The following is a 16932-nucleotide window of genomic DNA, read 5'->3' on the forward strand; positions in this document are numbered from 1 at the left end:
ACGTTTTTCGGGCGTGATGACATTGGTAGGGATCCGATGTATTCTTCTTCACACATTTTTACCCAGGTAAGGGCTTTCAGCCACATCATGAAGGTGGGGGGGTTATGGCGCGTCCAGCATTGCAATATACATCTTTTGGCAACAATGGCACTTGCATTTAAAAATTTTGACATTTCCCTTACATTTTCCCCAACCCAGATACCAAACAGGGCTAGTGGGTCCAGATCCACCAGGGAACCAATTATTTTGGAGAGCGCCTCCGCCACGGCCACCCAGAATGTGTTTAGCGCAGCACAGGACCAGAACATGTGTATGTGATCTGCTTTACTGGATTTGCATTTAGGACATGTGTGTAAATTTTGCTACTCTGTACAGTGTGTAATAGAGCCTGTTGAGGAGTTTGAATTGTATGCAGCGGAATCTGGCGCTAAGGGAGACTTTGCGCGTGTGTGCACACATTTTGCTCCACATTTCATCATTTATTTCCGTTTCAAGCTCCCTAGCCCATGCTTCTCGTGGTTTGAGAGACGTGTCCACTGTTTTCTCCAGCTGCATTTTGTACAAAGTGGATATTATGCCCCTGCCACCTGCAGAGTTTGTTATATAATGGAGTTCAGGTGAGTCTGGGGGTTCGTCTGGGTACGAGGGCCACATAGCTCGTACCGCTGCTCTGAGCCTGTAGTACTGTAGCACCTCGAGCAGAGAGTTGGAGTGTTCTGGTCGCCATGTTTGAGGGGTAACGAACGTTCCATCGGGGAAGAGGTCAGTTAGGGCTCGATAGCCCAGATTTTCCCAGTGTCGCAAAAGGTGTTGGTCGTGTGTGGGGGGGGGGGAAGTCCGGGAAATTGCCATATGGGAAGCCACTTATAGTATGGGTTGCCCTTGCTCGGGGCGCAGGATGCTATTCCAAGCCCTGATCGTGGTGGCCACCGGGGCGGCCTGGGCGTCTGTTTGGAAAGTGCGGTGCAGTAATAAGGTCATGATGTTGGTCCCACCCCCAGCCAGTTTCTCAAGTTTTGCATGCGGGGGCGGATTCTGGAACGTGTACCAATGGGTGGCGTGTTGGGCCTGTGCCGCGTTCCAGTACAGATAGGTCTGGGGCTGTGAGCCCCCCTTTATCATAGGGTAAAGTCATGTGTTGCCACTTCTTGCGGACTGAACCAGAGTGCCAGAGAAATTGGGCGCACTCCGAGTGCAGCCTCTTAAAGTATTGCTTCCCGGGCCAGACTGGTACGTTAACGAAGATGTAAAGGAGCTTGGGGACCACTATCATCTTTATTAGGGAGAGTCTTCCCACAAGGGATAGCGGTAGATTGCGCCATTTGGAGAATTTGGACACGACGAGCTGTGCCATAGCCTCATAGTTGTCCGCTAGTAAGGAAGATTTGGTTAGCGACACCTGCACACCTGCACCCTGAGATACCGGATACCACCCGGGGACCAGCGTAGGGGGTACTCAATGCCGGTTGTTGAGTTGCTATAGTAAGAGGGAAGATTTCTGACTTAGAATAGTTGATGGTGAAACCGGAGTACGTGCCTATTTTGGTAATGTCGTGGATGATCGGGTCTAGGTATGAGGAGGGGTTTCTGACATGGAAGAGTACGTCATCCACGTAAAGTGAGACGATTTCCGGCGTGTCCTGTAACCGAATGCCTTTATTGATGTGACGTCCTCTTACATGATCAGCCATGGGTTCGATGGCGAGCGCAAAAAGGATGGGGAGGAAAATGGACATCCCTGTCGAGTGCCTCGGTGTAGCGTGAAAGGAGAGGAGGGAACAGAGTTTACAAGCACCCTGGCTAGTGGACCCGTGTATAGAAGTTTTATATAGGAGATCATATTTGGGCCAACTCCCATTTTCTCCAGCACGGGCCATAGGTATTGCCATGAGACCATATCAAAAGCTTTTTGTGCTTCTAGTGTTACCACAACTGCTTCAGCGTTCGGATCAATTCTGGACATCATGTTAAATAGGCGGTGGATGTTAAGTGCTGTGGATCGACCGGGAACAAATCCACTTTGGTCACCATGGACCATATGGGGCATGAATGGGAGAAACCTGTTTGCGATTATCTTGGCAAAGATTTTCATGTCAGTGCTAATAAGGGATAGGGGCCTGTAAGACCCGCACTCGTTTGGGGGTTTTCCAGGTTTGGGGAGGACTATTATTAAGGCTTCTCTTAAGGAGGGGGGGATGCTTAATCGAAGTGATTCGGCCCAGACCCCGTGTAAAGCAGGTGCTAGTATGGCCACGTGCTCCTGATAGAACTCGGAGGTGAGCCCATCTGGGCCAGGAAAAGGAAAAAGGAGCTTTTTGGGAAGGTCTGAAATCGCCTGGACTATCTCATCCAAGGTGAACGGAGTGTCAAGTCGTTCCCTGGTGTCCTGGGAGATAAGGTTCATAGGAATGCTTTCCATCAGGTCATCCAAGTCCTGGGCTGAGTGTTCAGGCTCGGGACCATATAGAAGGGCATAAAAGCTGGCGAATGTGTCTAGAATAGAGTGGTCCGACCAGTACCTTAACCCTTTTTCGTCTATAATGCTATCAATTCGGGTCTTACCACCCTCTGCACGCACCAGCCTGGCCAGGGTTCTACCCGGTCTGTCTCCCTCCCCATATTTACGGGCAGCAACTGGGCAAGCATAATATCGCACCTCACTCAAGGCATGCGACTCTGTTCCAGTTCTGTTCTTAGCTAGGGTTACTGGGGTCGGTGTAGAGAGGTACTCTTGTTCTAGGGCTTTAAGCTTGGTTTCAGAGTTGTTTAGGGCTTGCCGTATAGATGTCAGGACCGGCTTCCCTAGAGATGCACATCCCTCTGATGTAAACCTTAAATGCCTCCCATCTGATCCCTTCAGGTGTGTCAGACGCTCTGTTATTTTGAAAGAATGTGGTTATGTCCGCTAGGATCTCGGCTTTAAAGACAATGTCAGATAGGGCGGCAGATTTAAAGCGCCAGGCGGGTCATGGCGACATTGTTTTGCCGAGTTGGATCTGTAGGAGCACAGGGGAGTGGTCGGATAGCGTGCATGCGAGGATCCTGACATCTAAAACCCTACCCACATGGTTACCAGACAAGAGGAACAGATCTCTTCTTGAGGAACTGTCATGTACCGTTGAATAGAAAGTGTAGTCCCTTTCATGGGGATGGAGCGTTCTCCATATATCATGTAGATTCAGGGAGTCCATGTGTATGAGGAGTCGTTTGGCCGCTTCAGTTGTGGCTCTGCGAGTGGTCGTTGTTCTGTCTAGGACATTGTGAAGAATCAAATTCATGTCCCCCCATCCCCCATATGACGGGGACGTCTAGATATCTCATAAGAATGGCGGTCACTTCGTGGGGAGTTCGTTTTGGGTGCGTATGAGTTGACCAGCAAGCCTTCTTTGTGAGCCAAAGTGCAGTGAAGAATCACATATCTGCCTTCTGTGTCGATGTGGGATGTGTGGAGTATGAAGTTTATCGACTTGTGGATGAGGGTCAGAACTCCCCTAGCTTGGGTGGAGTATTGGGTATAGTATCTGTTGAGGCCCCAGGCCTGTGCTACGTTTAAGTGTTTCAGAGCGTGTGTCTCCTGCAATATGAGGACCTTAACCCTGTGCCTTTGTGCATAAGCCGCGATCCTACGAGACTTCGTGAAATTCGTCAGCCCCCGAACATTCCATGTCATCATTTTAATCGCCATATAGATAACTCACGGGACATCCCTAGCAAAGGATCTGTCTCTGACGAACGCCATGTGTGCTGCAGTGGCATAAGAGTGCCTCCCTTTAGAACCGGTCCCAACTTTCCTGCCATTTTGTATATAACATACCTCAACTTCTTCACCCCCCCTCCCTCACCGCCCTGCACAAACTAGCAGTGTGTAGATACCCACCCTTAAATTAAACAACTGCGTGCCATCCCCAACTTGGCAGCGCCTGAGAAATTGCCCAACCGTGGCTAAAACACAAGGATTTAGAGTCGGAGGGTATTGCAACTGCAGTGGGGGCTGCCGCTGCCGTTCTGCCCACATGTATTAATACAAGTTTCGATAATACAACATAAATCTGAAGATCGGCTGATGGAAGTAAGGTTGCAAAGCGACCATACTCATAATCTAGGGTATCAAGGTCCTAGCCAGAACTGCCGTGAGCCAGTACATGACGGCGGAGCTTGGCATACAGTGTACAGGCCCCATGTGTGGCATTGTTACCAGGCGAGCTAGAGGCCCCCCCCCAGGGAGCCGTGTTTCCAATATGTTAGTGTAGGGCCACGGGAGGCTCCTCGCAGTGGGACAATGAGGGGGGACCTTTAGCCACACTGCGAGTCAATGGCCAGTTCAACACAGCTAATGGGGATTGACAAGAGGAGTCCATGCGTCTGGCATTAGTCGTCATCCATCGGTTCCTGCGGGGGGTCCACCAGTGGGATCTGCGCCTCAATGAACTTAACAGCCTCATCAGGGACCGTAAAAAAGTAGAGTTTGTTGCGGTGGGTGAATTTTAGCCACGCAGGGAAAAGCATTGCGTATTCGATTTTCCTGTCCCGTAACAACTTTTTCACTCCCCCGAATTGGCCTCTCTCCATCTGCACACCCACCGGAAAATCTGGGAAAATCCTGATGATGTTTGAGTTGAACCTTAGTTCCCCTTTCTCTCTGGCCAAGCGGAGTATGTGGTCCCTGTCCTTATAACTCATCAGTTTAGTGATTATAGGTCTGGGAAAGTCTCCTGGTTTAGGTCTGGGTGCCAGGGAGCGATGTGCTCTTTCTACTGTGAAGAATGGCGAGAGCTCTGGGTTGTCAAGGAGGTCTTTGATGAGTTGTTCGACCGCCCGCTCCATGCGGCCCTTCAGTGCAGCTTCGGGAACCCCAACTATGTGAATGTTATTTCTTGGGGACCTCGATTCTAGGTCATCACACTTAGCTTTGACCTGTTTCATGTCTCGGGCGAGCTCTGTGACTGTGTTTTGTAGGGCATGAAGCAGTCTTCATTAGTACCTATTCTTTGCTCTGCCTCGGTGATCCTGGCCCCAGGCTGGTCGATTTTCGCTTTCAGGGACGCTACATTCGCATTGATGTCGTCCAACTTTTCATGGAAGGCAGCAAAGTTTTTCGCCATAGATTCCATCATCACAGATAGGTCTAGTTGCGGGTGGACCGGCAGGGCCCCACCATCGTCATGTGTCGCAGAAGAGGACGCCTGGTCAGTAAGAGGCGCCACCCTGGCAAATCTGTCCATAGCACCTACTTTAGTCTTGCTGGGCATTGCTGTGGCAGGAACAGCGACTGATTCACCAGGGTTAATGATGGCCAGAGAGTATGTCTCCGAGGGCCGGACAAAGGCGCAGCCCGTAAGTAGCTCCAGCTCAGTAGGATTAGTATTGACCAGGCAGAGCGGGGGAGGTCCGCATGCAGTGCGGCAGCGAAGGCGGAGCCGCCGCAGGAGAAGAGGAGCCAGGGGAGCGCAGGACGCTGGGTTCAGCGAGCCCTGTGCAAGCAAAGTCTCTTCGAGATATGCTTGGGTGTACAGGACAATGAGGTGTTAGGGAGACAGGAGTGGGGCCGTACACCCGCTGGTGTGCCCTTTTCTAGAGTGGGGAAATCGCCCGGCGGTGGCCCCCACAACGTCGCAGTTTCCAATCAGGCGAAGCACGGCACATGGATATTTGGAGCCTCATGGGACGAGGCCAGGCTGGATGCTATTCTTCCCAAACGTAAATGGTGGCCAAGGGGAGGTGAACCCCAGGCTCCAGTGGCTGCAGCATGGGGGTACAGCGTGTCCGGGGCGGAGAGATTCCGGGGGGAGCAGGGAAGCTTCCGTGGAGTCGTTCCTCCAAATGGGGAGTGGGTAGCGGGTAGGTCAAGGGCCCCCCCTTGGGTGGAGGGGCGAAGTTTAGATCACTACACCCACCTTGCAGCCTCCAGGGCGGCTGGGCCCGTATGTTTACCGAGGAGGCCGCGCTTCGCACGCTGGAGCCAGGCCCAGATTCGGGGCCAATGAAGGGCGGGGGCCGCAGCCGGCCAGAGGCAGGTGCCGCGATCGTCAGACCACAGAGTCACGCAGCGGCCCAGCGGCTCCCAGCCCAGGGGCCGTGTTGGCAGGATCTCGGTGGGGGCTGAGGGTCCGCTTCAGCAGAGGGCCGCTGGGGTAGGCGGGTGGGCAGCGGCCGCGTCCGGCGACCGCCACCGGCAGAAGCAGTAGCTGTTGCTGGGGGAAGAGCCACTTCTCATGCAGCGTCTCAGAAGCAGCACGTAGTGCAGCGTGAGCGGTCCCGCCTCACCGACCGGAGGGGGCCGCTTCTATGCGTAGGCGCAGGGGGCCTCTCCTCCAGCCCGCCTCGGCCGACAGGCGGCGAAGAATCCCGCTCCACAGGGCCTGGCAGGGGAGCGGATCGTTCCGGCAAGGAGCCGCCACAGGGAGCCCACAGCCGGTGATACTCGAGGATCGGGAAAGGCGGCGCCACCCGGCACGTGCAGCCACGGCAAGGAGGCCGCGCAGCGATGCAGGCCCAGTTGTTGGCAATGCCGGTTCCAAGCAGCGAAATCCCTTCAAACTTCGACCACACAAGGGAAAGCGTGTCCGAACAAGAATCATGGTAGTATTGGTGCAATATCCTGAAGGATTAGCGCCGATATTCAGCAGATACTGGTGGGCAGGAGCGGAGCTCTCCGGCTAGGCAGCCATTTTCCTCGGCTGCTCAACAGCCCCCCGCCTCCTCGCTAGCAATTTCTGTCTGGCTTTACTGTGCCCCTTTGTTCATGTTTCACAGAAACAAGCAGTAAACCTGTACCCTCAAATAGTTGTGCAGCAGGCAGTGTGAGGGGTCAGAAATGCGAGGTGGACACAAAGTTGTAGTTTTCTCAATGTTGTTTTTAAAAGTAAAGAGGGGTGAGATAAAAGCCTATCTGTCCCTACCCTAACAAGAATGTTCCTACCTAGCAAGCTAAAGAAAGATGACCTTGTCTCCATAAATATATAACCAAGTGTACAAGGTAAACGTAGTTTTCAGTTCAACAAAATAATGCAAAAGTTCATACTTCTAGTTCTTACAAAGTAGTCCTTGTGACCAGGGTTTCGTTCCCTTCCCCTGGATCAATTCAGGAAAACCCTTGAAAGTTCTGAATCAACAAAGTTCTATTCAGTTCAACAGTTTTCCTGTTCTGTAGCGCCCAGTTACCTTTGGGTTTGGCACGCCATACAAAGTCAATAAACAAACATGTCTGTTCAGTCCAATGTGTCCTTCCACTTGTTAAAATAAATGTCTCTTTCACAAACCACTAATTCAGAAATCAAAGCAATTGTTTCCTCCACAAAGTATCCTTCCCAGCAGAGGCGTGGCTATCTAGCCATGGTGTAGGACGTGCCTTGCGAAGCAGCTCCTGCGGATACGACATTGATCCAGAAAACTGTGCTGGAAAAATGACTCATGCGCCTTAGGAATGAAAGCAAAGGCATCTGAATAGGTGCCCTGCAACGACTACAAAAAGCAAGCGAATTCAGTGAAGCATCAGAAAGAAAATCGACTTTCAAGAATGTGGCCATATGGAAACAAACTAGCCAAGATGGCGTACAACAAAGGGATCGCAGCCGCGGCAGCAAGAACAATTCAACAGAGCCGAGTGGCGGAGTGAAAGGAAGGAGGCTGGCCTTTGGAGGTCGCGCAACGCTCTGTCGTTCATACGCTTCGCTCCTGACATCAAGAGCAGCGGTCGCTCACAAGAACACTGAGGCGTTGTTGCGGAGTTCGGACCGGTGAAGAGATCTGTATTGCGGATTCAATAGCCGCATGAATGGAACACTGGGGACCGGCATCCAGTGTTCACGTGGCTCCCTGCTGACAGCATATGTCCGCTCCTTATGCTATGGGCGGCATTTGCTGATAGGATATAGTGTTCTATTGCAAGTTGGACGGAGCAAGGAACTGTGAGCGGCGGAACGAGCTGCAAAGAGGATACAGTAGCCATCTTGGGAACAACGGCGAGGCTTCGGACGCAAATTGAACGTTCCGAGCGGCCGCAGATGTAGCAGCGCGTGCAGAGCTGATGGAAAGAACCACTGTCACTTTGAATAAATAACGGTGAGCGAGCCGCGCTGTGCGAGGAGCCAGCAAGGCTTACAAGATACATTTTTTGACTACAGTGGTGCGGGGAAGCCAAAATAAGACACCAACCATAACGCTGCCCTGCCATTATACCCGAAGGAATAAGAGCTCCTCACAACGAAGTGCTATACTGGTGCTCAAAGGGCATTGGAAGCTGCTACAGTAAGGGATGGAGTGCTCTTCTATGTTGCTGGGGGACATGTGCCCAGGGAGCTAATCTGATATTGCCACCCCCGAGAGTTGATGGGACCTACGCAATGAAGCTGGACCCGCACTAGCACGCTGCTGTGCAATATAAGCAGTGGGGAACACTGGCATTCTAGTAAATGGAGTGAATAATAATCCAGTTTATCCTGGACAGTTGCTGGCTGATGGCACGATAAGACGAAAGGCGGCAGGCCGACACTGCAGAAAGGGCCTCACTGAGGTGACCTTAACATCAAGCGCCACATAAGCCTGAGGTGCAGTGGGAGTGGCGAAGAAGGTGAACCTAGGGGCCCTAGGGAACAAGCGAATGGGGCATTGAATACAACAGTCAGAGAAGGTACGTGGGAGGACACAACCCACTCGAAACGGAATACAGCGCACGCTACCATATACTGCAGCCCTCTGAGTACGACGCTCCCGGGCCTGTACTGACCTGGTGGCGTCACAGAAATACCGGGAAACAGAACTTGCACGGTACGGAGAGGCTGGAACTGGAGACACAAGGAGGGTTGCATGATGTCGGTGAAAGGACCTAAGGCCAAGAGTAAGCAACCCACAATGGAGGTCTTTGCCAAGGGGCAATGGACTCCCACTGCTCTGGCACAAAGCGCAGCGGCGGCTTCCGCGGAAGGTACCCCAGAAGGAGAAAATCTAATGGTCCTAGCAGCTATAACAGAGCTGAGAACCACATGGGGGACGGCAATGGCGGACCTCCGAACGGCCTTGGAGAACAAAATAGATGCGGTGGGAATAGAAGTCACCCTGCTGCTCCAGGATGTCAGAGCGCTGGCAGAAAGAATGAGTGGTCTGGAGAGTGCGGTGAAAACCAACACAGATACCAGCACGAATAACGCAAAGGAGGTACACCTACTAAAGCAACAGGTGGCTAATCTTGAGAACCGAGCAGAAGAAGTGGAAGGAAGGGCAAGACAAAACAACATCTGCGTGGTCGGCCTGCCGGAGGGAGAGGAAGGCCAGGACCCCACGGACTATGTGGAGAATATGATCCTGCAATAGATGGGGGCAGACAAGCTCTCACAAGGGTTTACAGTTGAACAAGCACATCGGGCCCCGATGAGGAGACCACGGCCTGGGGGCTCCTCCTCGGGCGATAATTGCAAAGATCCTGAACTATAAAGATAGAGAGAAGATCTTGGAGTACTTTCGTAAAGGTGGAACGATAGAAAGGGCATCTACCAACATCACAGCGTATCCTGATTACACATGTTGGTGCAGAGACAGCGATACAGCTATGTGGCGGTCAAGAGGAGACTGCGCACGGCTGGGATCAAGTACATGCTTTTGTTCCCTGCAAAGCTAAAAGTCTTGCTTAAATACCCCTGAGGAAGCGGCAGCGTTGCTGGATTTGCAGGGCTGTCCGGAGCGAGATGGGGAGCAGGATCATGAGGAGCACGATAAGTGATGGGGATGTATCATGAATACAGAGGGGATAAGGGGGGGGTTGGTCCCAGTAAGAGACTGTGGAACATTTGAATTGTATTATGATATTTTTGGACTTACTGACCCTGCTGGACTGGAATATAGAGAATAAAATGCATAGGTATACTGGGTGGAATTAGGCGTAGTGAACCTGAAGTAAACAGGAGCATCAGGAGGAAGGCAACCTACCCCCAGGAGTTGGTAGTAAGACAGCCAATAGGGCGACTTCACCCTGCTGAGCCGCAAGTACGGGCTATAGCCAGAAAGGGCTAGATGCGGGGGTGTCTGAGATCCAGGGATGGAGCTGGGCAACAGTTGGGGAGGGTGTTGTTGGGACCGGGAAGGGAGGTGGGAGGGAAGGAGGGAGGGAGGTTGGGGTGTTTGTTGTGTTTTTAGTTGAGGGAAGTTTTAGTTGGGGAAACAAGCCTATATAGATGGGGAAATACAATTGGATTTGTACTGCATAGGTGGGGGGAGGAGTGGGACTCTAACAAGTGATGGGGGATCTTAAAATAATTACTTGGAATGTCAGGGGGCTCAATATCTACCTAAAGAGGAACAAGGTTATGCTTTACCTACGACATAGCCTTGCTGCAAGAGACGCACCTGACGCAAGATAAGATGGAGATGATCAGGAATAAATGGAAGGGGACCGTGGTGAGCTCAGCATATTCGGCTTATGCTAGGGGAGTGATTATCTGGGTGGCGCCACTTGTCCCGTTTCAGCTGTTACAGACAACAGTTGAGACGGACGGGAGGATGGTCATAATGAGGGGATTGGTGGAAAATAGGAAGACCGGCATTGTAAATACGTATGCCCAGAATCAAAACACGGCATATTTTAGAACCCTGTGTAACAACCTTAGCATGTGTGTGGGGAGTGCAGTGATTTGGGGAGGAGACTTTAATTGCGTACTGAACCATAAGTTTGATCAGATGGGGAAAATGGATAGACCTGCCCCAGCCGCTAAAGCGCTGCAGACACTGCTGAAAGACTTTGGGTTCGGAGATGTGTGGAGGGCACGTCAACCCCAAGAGAGGCAATATTCACATTATTCCGCCCCGCAGCAATTACATACAAGGTTGGACTATGTTTTTGTCACACAAGAGGTGATGACGGAGATCACGCAAGCAGAATATAAAGCAAGTGTCCTCTCAGACCACTTGCCTCTGATTCTCGGATGGCAATACCGACCCCGAGAACGAGGATTCCGATATGGCGCCTCAGAGCAGAGGCGCTGAAACACCCCATGTTTAGAGAGGATTTGAGGGAGGAGATTGTTACTACTTTGAGACGAATACTGGCAGTGTGAACTCAGCGGGCACGTTGTGGGAAGCCTTTAAAGTTGTGAGGAGAGGGGTAGCCATAGCAAAATCCAAAGGATTACAAGGAGGGATCCTGGCTGATCTACGGGAAACGGAGGGAGAACTGGAAAGGGCATTGAAGGGAGAAAATACCCATGAAGATACTGACCTGATACTCAGGCTGCAGCAGAAATGTGCCGTGCACTGGGAAAGGCTGTGTAACCTTAACTATAAAAAATATATAGACAGACAGCATGCGGGAGGGGATAAACCAGGAAGGATATTGGCATTGTTATACAAAAATGAAACCCCCAGACCCACGATTGGAACAATAACAAGGGAAGATGGAAGTGTAGTTGATACCCAAGAGGGAGTTAACCAGGAGTTTGCAGACTATTATAGGCTACTATATGGAGATGATGGGGAGAGTAATTACACGTCGATAGTAGACACACTGGAAGATATAGGACTGCCACAGATCAGTGCTGAGGAAAGAGAGGAGCTAGATGCATCGATTACTTTAGAAGAGGTGGTGAGACAGTTGCCCACTAGCAAGACTCCGGGGGTGGATGGACTCCCAAGCAAATTCTATAAGATATTTAAAGGAGAGGTTCTCCACCCGCTTTTAGACATGTTGAATGAGGCATATGAACTGGGCAGACTGCCAGAGTCCCTTAGAGAAGCGATTTATAATACTGCTTCCCAAACCTAATAAGGCTGGACATAGCTGCGGTTCATATAGACCCCTATCAATGTTAAATCAAGACAGCAAAATACTGAAGGCCGTGTTGGCAAACAGACTGAGGAGGGTTATTGGCAAATGAATACATCCTGACCAGACGGGCTATGTCCCGAATAGAAACATATCCAATAATCTCAGACGCCTCCATTGAGTTATTGAGCATGGGAACGAGAACGAAGGTGAATTGGCAATTGTCACTGGACGCAGTGTTGGCGGCTGTAGCTGGCTATGGAATGGGGCCTGGATATCTACAGTGGGCGAAAATGTCATATAGTGAACCGCTGGCCAGAGTTAAAACAGGAGCAGTGATATCTGAAAGATGGCAACTCTGTAGGGGTACCAGACAAGAATGTCCATGGTCCCATATGCTCTATATATTGGCCTTGGAACCCCTAGCGAAATACTTGAGGCAACAATATGATACGATAGGCATTGCTGTGGGAGGGGAACGACATCTAATCTCCCTATATGCGGATGACATGTTGTATTTGCGACACCCGGAGGAAAACCTCCAATACATTTTGGAAGTGATGGAAAGATATGCAGGGCTGTCTGGTATAGCGGTGAACCCTCAGCAGTCTAGTATGTTCCCATTGGGTGGATATAAAGGGATCCCATTGAAACAGCTATTGGTGTTAAAGATACCATGGGAGGTTAGCACATTTCGATACTTAGGGATAGAGATATACCACACGGTGGAAGAGGAGCATAAGTACAATACAGAGGTAGCCATTAAGAAAATTGCATGAGGTTCTGGGTGAAGCTGCCTTTTAGCAATGATGGGATATGGGGAAATGTTAAAGATGGTGGTCTTACCTAAGCTCCAGCACTACTTTGGGAATATACCGCACTTGATACCAGTGAAGTTCTTCATTAGGTTGGACAGTATGTGCAGGGATTTTCTTTGGCATGGCACACGAAATAGAGTGGCCCCCTGGAAGCTACAGAATTTCTATGTGAGAGGGGGTATAAAACTGCCTAATTATGAAGTTTATTATATAGCAAGCCAGCTGCAATATGTGGCCAAATGGCTCTCGGAGGAGGTGACCTCTGAGTCCAGGCTGTTTAGACAAGATTGTGCCCCATTTTGTTTAAGAGAGATCATGTGGCTGCCCAAGGCGGAACTGGAAGGGTGCCCAAAGATGATGGTACTTGGATGGAAGATATGGCGCAGGGCATGCCAGATGATGGCGAACCCAACCCGGTGTTCCCACAGGTACCACTAGTAGCACTGGCAGGTGAAGAAAAGCAACTAAGGATGATAATCAGAAACCACTGGGAACCGGTTGGGATAGCACTATACAGGCTTTGAGGTGTTGGGGGAGGAAACCGGGTTACATACAGGCCAGTATATCACGTATCCTAGAATGGTGCAGAGAATTAGGAGGACATGGCCCGAAGTAGTACTGGGGGAAGAACCAGATGTTACTATAGAAACAATATATGACATAGCAGAGGGGGGACACGAGATATCCAGAATATACGAGATGATGTCCAAAGTAGGAAAGGAGGTAGTACAACTGAGACAAGACTGGGAGGTGGAAGTGGGAGCCCTGATGGATGATGGGATGTGGGAATGAGCCCAAGGGTATCATAAGAAGGTGTCGAGGAACGCAAGACTAAATCAGATGCAACTGCATATTGCGCATAGGGCTTATATGACGCCCAGGAGAAGAGCTAGGTTTAAAAATGTAGGACGGCAAGCATGCCCCATATTTGATGAAGAGAATGCTGGTATGTTGCATATGTTTTGGTCATGCCAGGTCATCGAGCGCTTTTGGAGCAAAGTGGCACACACAAAGAGGTATTAAGATTGTGGTTGATACAGTGTGGGCCTGCTTGTTAAGGGGGTTCCCTAGACCACGAAAACTCAAGCATGTGAGCAAACTAAAGGACCTGCCATATGCGCTTGCAAAGAGGAGAATTGCTATGGGGTGGAAGACATGCCACAGACCACGACTGGAGGTATGGTGGAAAGATTTGCAGAAATGGGCTGAGGCAGAAACCATGGTATGGCAAGAATCGAGCAGTGCTGGGGGAGAGGAGGATACAGAGACCCTGATGGCCTGGAAATTATTTATAGCGGAGTTATTTGGGTCAATGCGAGACCAACGGAACCCATGGAAAGGGATACCCCATCACAACATGCAGGAACAGAATGTGAGTAGAGGTAGGCTCCAAATGGGGGGGTGGGATACAGGAAGCAGTGAACACAATTAAGCGTTGTATAATTGAAGTGTTACCATATGCACTGCAAGTTTGGTTTGTATTGTTTGTTTGAATAAACTAATTTTTAAAAAAAGTATCCTTCCCAGGATGTAAAGCAGGCATATGAATATCAGTTATTCTTATAGTGGAATTATTTTGTCAGGACTGCACAGCAAATGTCTTTTATGATGCAACCGTTTGTCAGGATAATAAAGTTAACCGTTTCTTTCCACAACACTTTTTTGTCACAACCACATTTCATCAAAGCAACTGGACCCTTTCCTACCAGGAAGGAAAAAAAACCCTAAAACTACAATGGGTCTCTTCGATTAGTGGAAATATTTGTTCCAAGGTTCTCCATGTCCGTAGTATCCCATGTGAGAAGGGCTGAACAGTGGTTGCCTGTCTTTATAAAGTTTCTTGACTGTTTGTTATATGGGTTACAGGTTTACTCAAACTGGTATCGTGTAATTGTGCCCTTGTTGCCCTTTTATTGTACTTGCTCAGTATTCAAAATTGTCTGATATTATTAAATGTTTGTCTTGGAGTGACCCAGGGTTACCTTTGCCATTAGGCCAACTCGCGGGCTTCTTTCGTCGTCTCTGCGTTATTCCTTGCTGCTGCGGCAGACCCTCTATGGTCTGGCAATCCTGTTGAGGGCTCTGCTGTACCTGCCACCACCTGCACGTGGGTCTCCACTGGATCAGTCGGGTCCTTCAGCACCTACGAGCAACTTGCGTCAGGTCGGGAGCATGTCTCCCGCACAGCTGGGCTTCTCTCAGACTCTGCTTCTGGCTGCGCCTACTCTGCAAAACCACTCGTCTTCTCTTCCTACTTCTGCTGGCATTTGCACTCCTGCTTCAGATCTAACCACTGCAGCCAACCACTGCAGCCTCTCTTCTGACTGCTACTGCAACTCCTTCAGTCCCCCAGCAGTGGCTCGATCCCACATTTAAATGTCCCACTTAGGTGCTTTGATAGCACCTTTTTGATCCTCATGAACGTTGTCCCTTTTCCTTGTACCACAGGCATTATAGATCTTACAGCCCTTGGTGGTTTTGGTTCTTTCATATCTATTTAGTTCTAATTGATTTGTGGACTGAATGTTATCAGAGTTAGATGTTATGTGAATGATATGCGATTTAACATTGGGGTTAAGACTTCTACCTAGGACTGAATCATGATAATTAAAGGATGTCACATTTGATTAATGTGTTCCCGAAGTATAAAACGTATTCTGTCTAGGTGACTGCATAGAAAGTTCTTTGGGCTGTCTCATGGGAAGTATGTGTACAGTGTACAGTGACAGCATCCCATTCGATATTTGGCAATTATAGCATTCTCATTCTCCGAAGACAAACACTGCGTCCCTCCCAAGGGAGTTGCCACTTCCCCTTAAAAGCCATCTCCTCCCATTTAATCCTCCCTCATGATGCCACCCCCAGGGGTAGGATCAGGTAGCGGCTGCCTTCTCCTGGCCACATGGGAGGAGATTCTAGGCTGGGGTTCAGTGATGACTGCTCAGGATTCATCACAGCAGCCACATCATGTTTTTGTTTTTACAAAATGTGACCTAGCAACGGGTGACAAGTACGTTAGCTTAAATGACAAAACGATTTCCTGAATGTTTTGCCCCTTGGACAGTAGATTTTATTAGCAATTTCAGTCGTTCCCCCGACCTGTTTCAGGCTTATAAATGATTTCCCCACTGCTACTGATTAAAGGGTGTCCCTGTGATTTCCCCGGGCCTTGTCGTTCAAGTTGAGTTCCAGGTAATCTCTTAATCTTTAGGTTCTGTCTGGCTGCCAAGTACTTCAGAATTGTCTTTTTTTTATTCCACACCCTCCCTGAAGTACAATAACATTTCTTATGTCTATTTCTGCTTTCACTGGGGAACTTTCCGATAATGGCTGTACCAAAATGTACTCCTTTTTAGACCATCTTAATATTCCTGCTGTCATGAATAACTGATCTATCCTAGAGCAGGACTTGTGGGAGTTAAACTAATATGTGAAATTCCTCTTGTGGGCGTTTATACCTCATGCATCAACCAGATTACAATTATCCAGCTCTCAAGTTTGGCCAATGCCTTGCCAGCTAATGAGAACCTTGGTTGAGGTGATCTGTCCATGGATGTAACCAGGATATAATCTGGTTGAGCCACGCCAGGATGCAATTTGGGTGCTTCTACGTCCTCCTTCCGGTTATGAAATTCCCACACAAGTCCCCTTACGTAGGTTAAACCCTGTTTCTTCCCCTCTTCTTGGCCCACGTCCACCTATTAGCCCTTTGCCACAGCATTGTCATTCTCTTCCTAACCATTCTCCCTTTTTGTTTTTTTTTTTTGATTGGATCGTTTTTGCACATTTTGTTTCTGGATTGAAATCTATTTTTAATATACTATACTTACTGGATTGCAAATGCAATCTCTACTGATGTAACATCAGTGTTGTGAGAGAGGGTACACTTCTTAAACGGCACCTCTTCTGAGAGGACCTTGCAATCTTTTTTCTGACTAGTTTAACAACTTCCTCTGTTCAGGCCACATCATGGATGCAGCTCTGGGATATGCCGTTCAGAGCCTTTAGGTTTCCCAGTGTTGCTGTAGACTAGAGGTTCACTGTTTAAGGCTTAAAATAAGCGTTGCAAGACTGCTTGTGGCCTGTGGTATGAAAGAAGCAACGAAAGATCTTTGAAACAACTGTTGGGCAATAGAAAGCATATGGGCCTACCTGAACTGCAACAGCCAGACTCTTGATGCCATCTTCTGCTAACCATAACCAAGACATTGGACAACTACACTGTTCATCAGCATGAGCAGTTTGTCTGCTCTCTGGACCAATTCCTTCTCCAGTGGCTCTGACACACCAGCCTTCCTGCGTATCATCTTCGTTAACAAAAACCATTGCTGCATCACTGTGGAGACCCTGAACTGCCCCAATTGA

At 49.5% G+C, this 16932-nt stretch overlaps 1 protein-coding gene across 4 annotated transcripts in view; it reads left to right on the plus strand.

Annotated features, from left to right (window-relative positions):
* Positions 1 to 16932, plus strand: part of BAZ2A (bromodomain adjacent to zinc finger domain 2A) — a 2136751-nt gene that overhangs the window by 59905 nt on the left and 2059914 nt on the right. The window lies entirely within an intron of this gene.

The sequence above is a fragment of the Ambystoma mexicanum genome, chromosome 3q (assembly GCF_040938575.1).
Source record: "Ambystoma mexicanum isolate Mex_15411 chromosome 3q, UKY_AmexF1_1, whole genome shotgun sequence".
Taxonomy (NCBI): Eukaryota; Metazoa; Chordata; class Amphibia; order Caudata; family Ambystomatidae; genus Ambystoma; species Ambystoma mexicanum.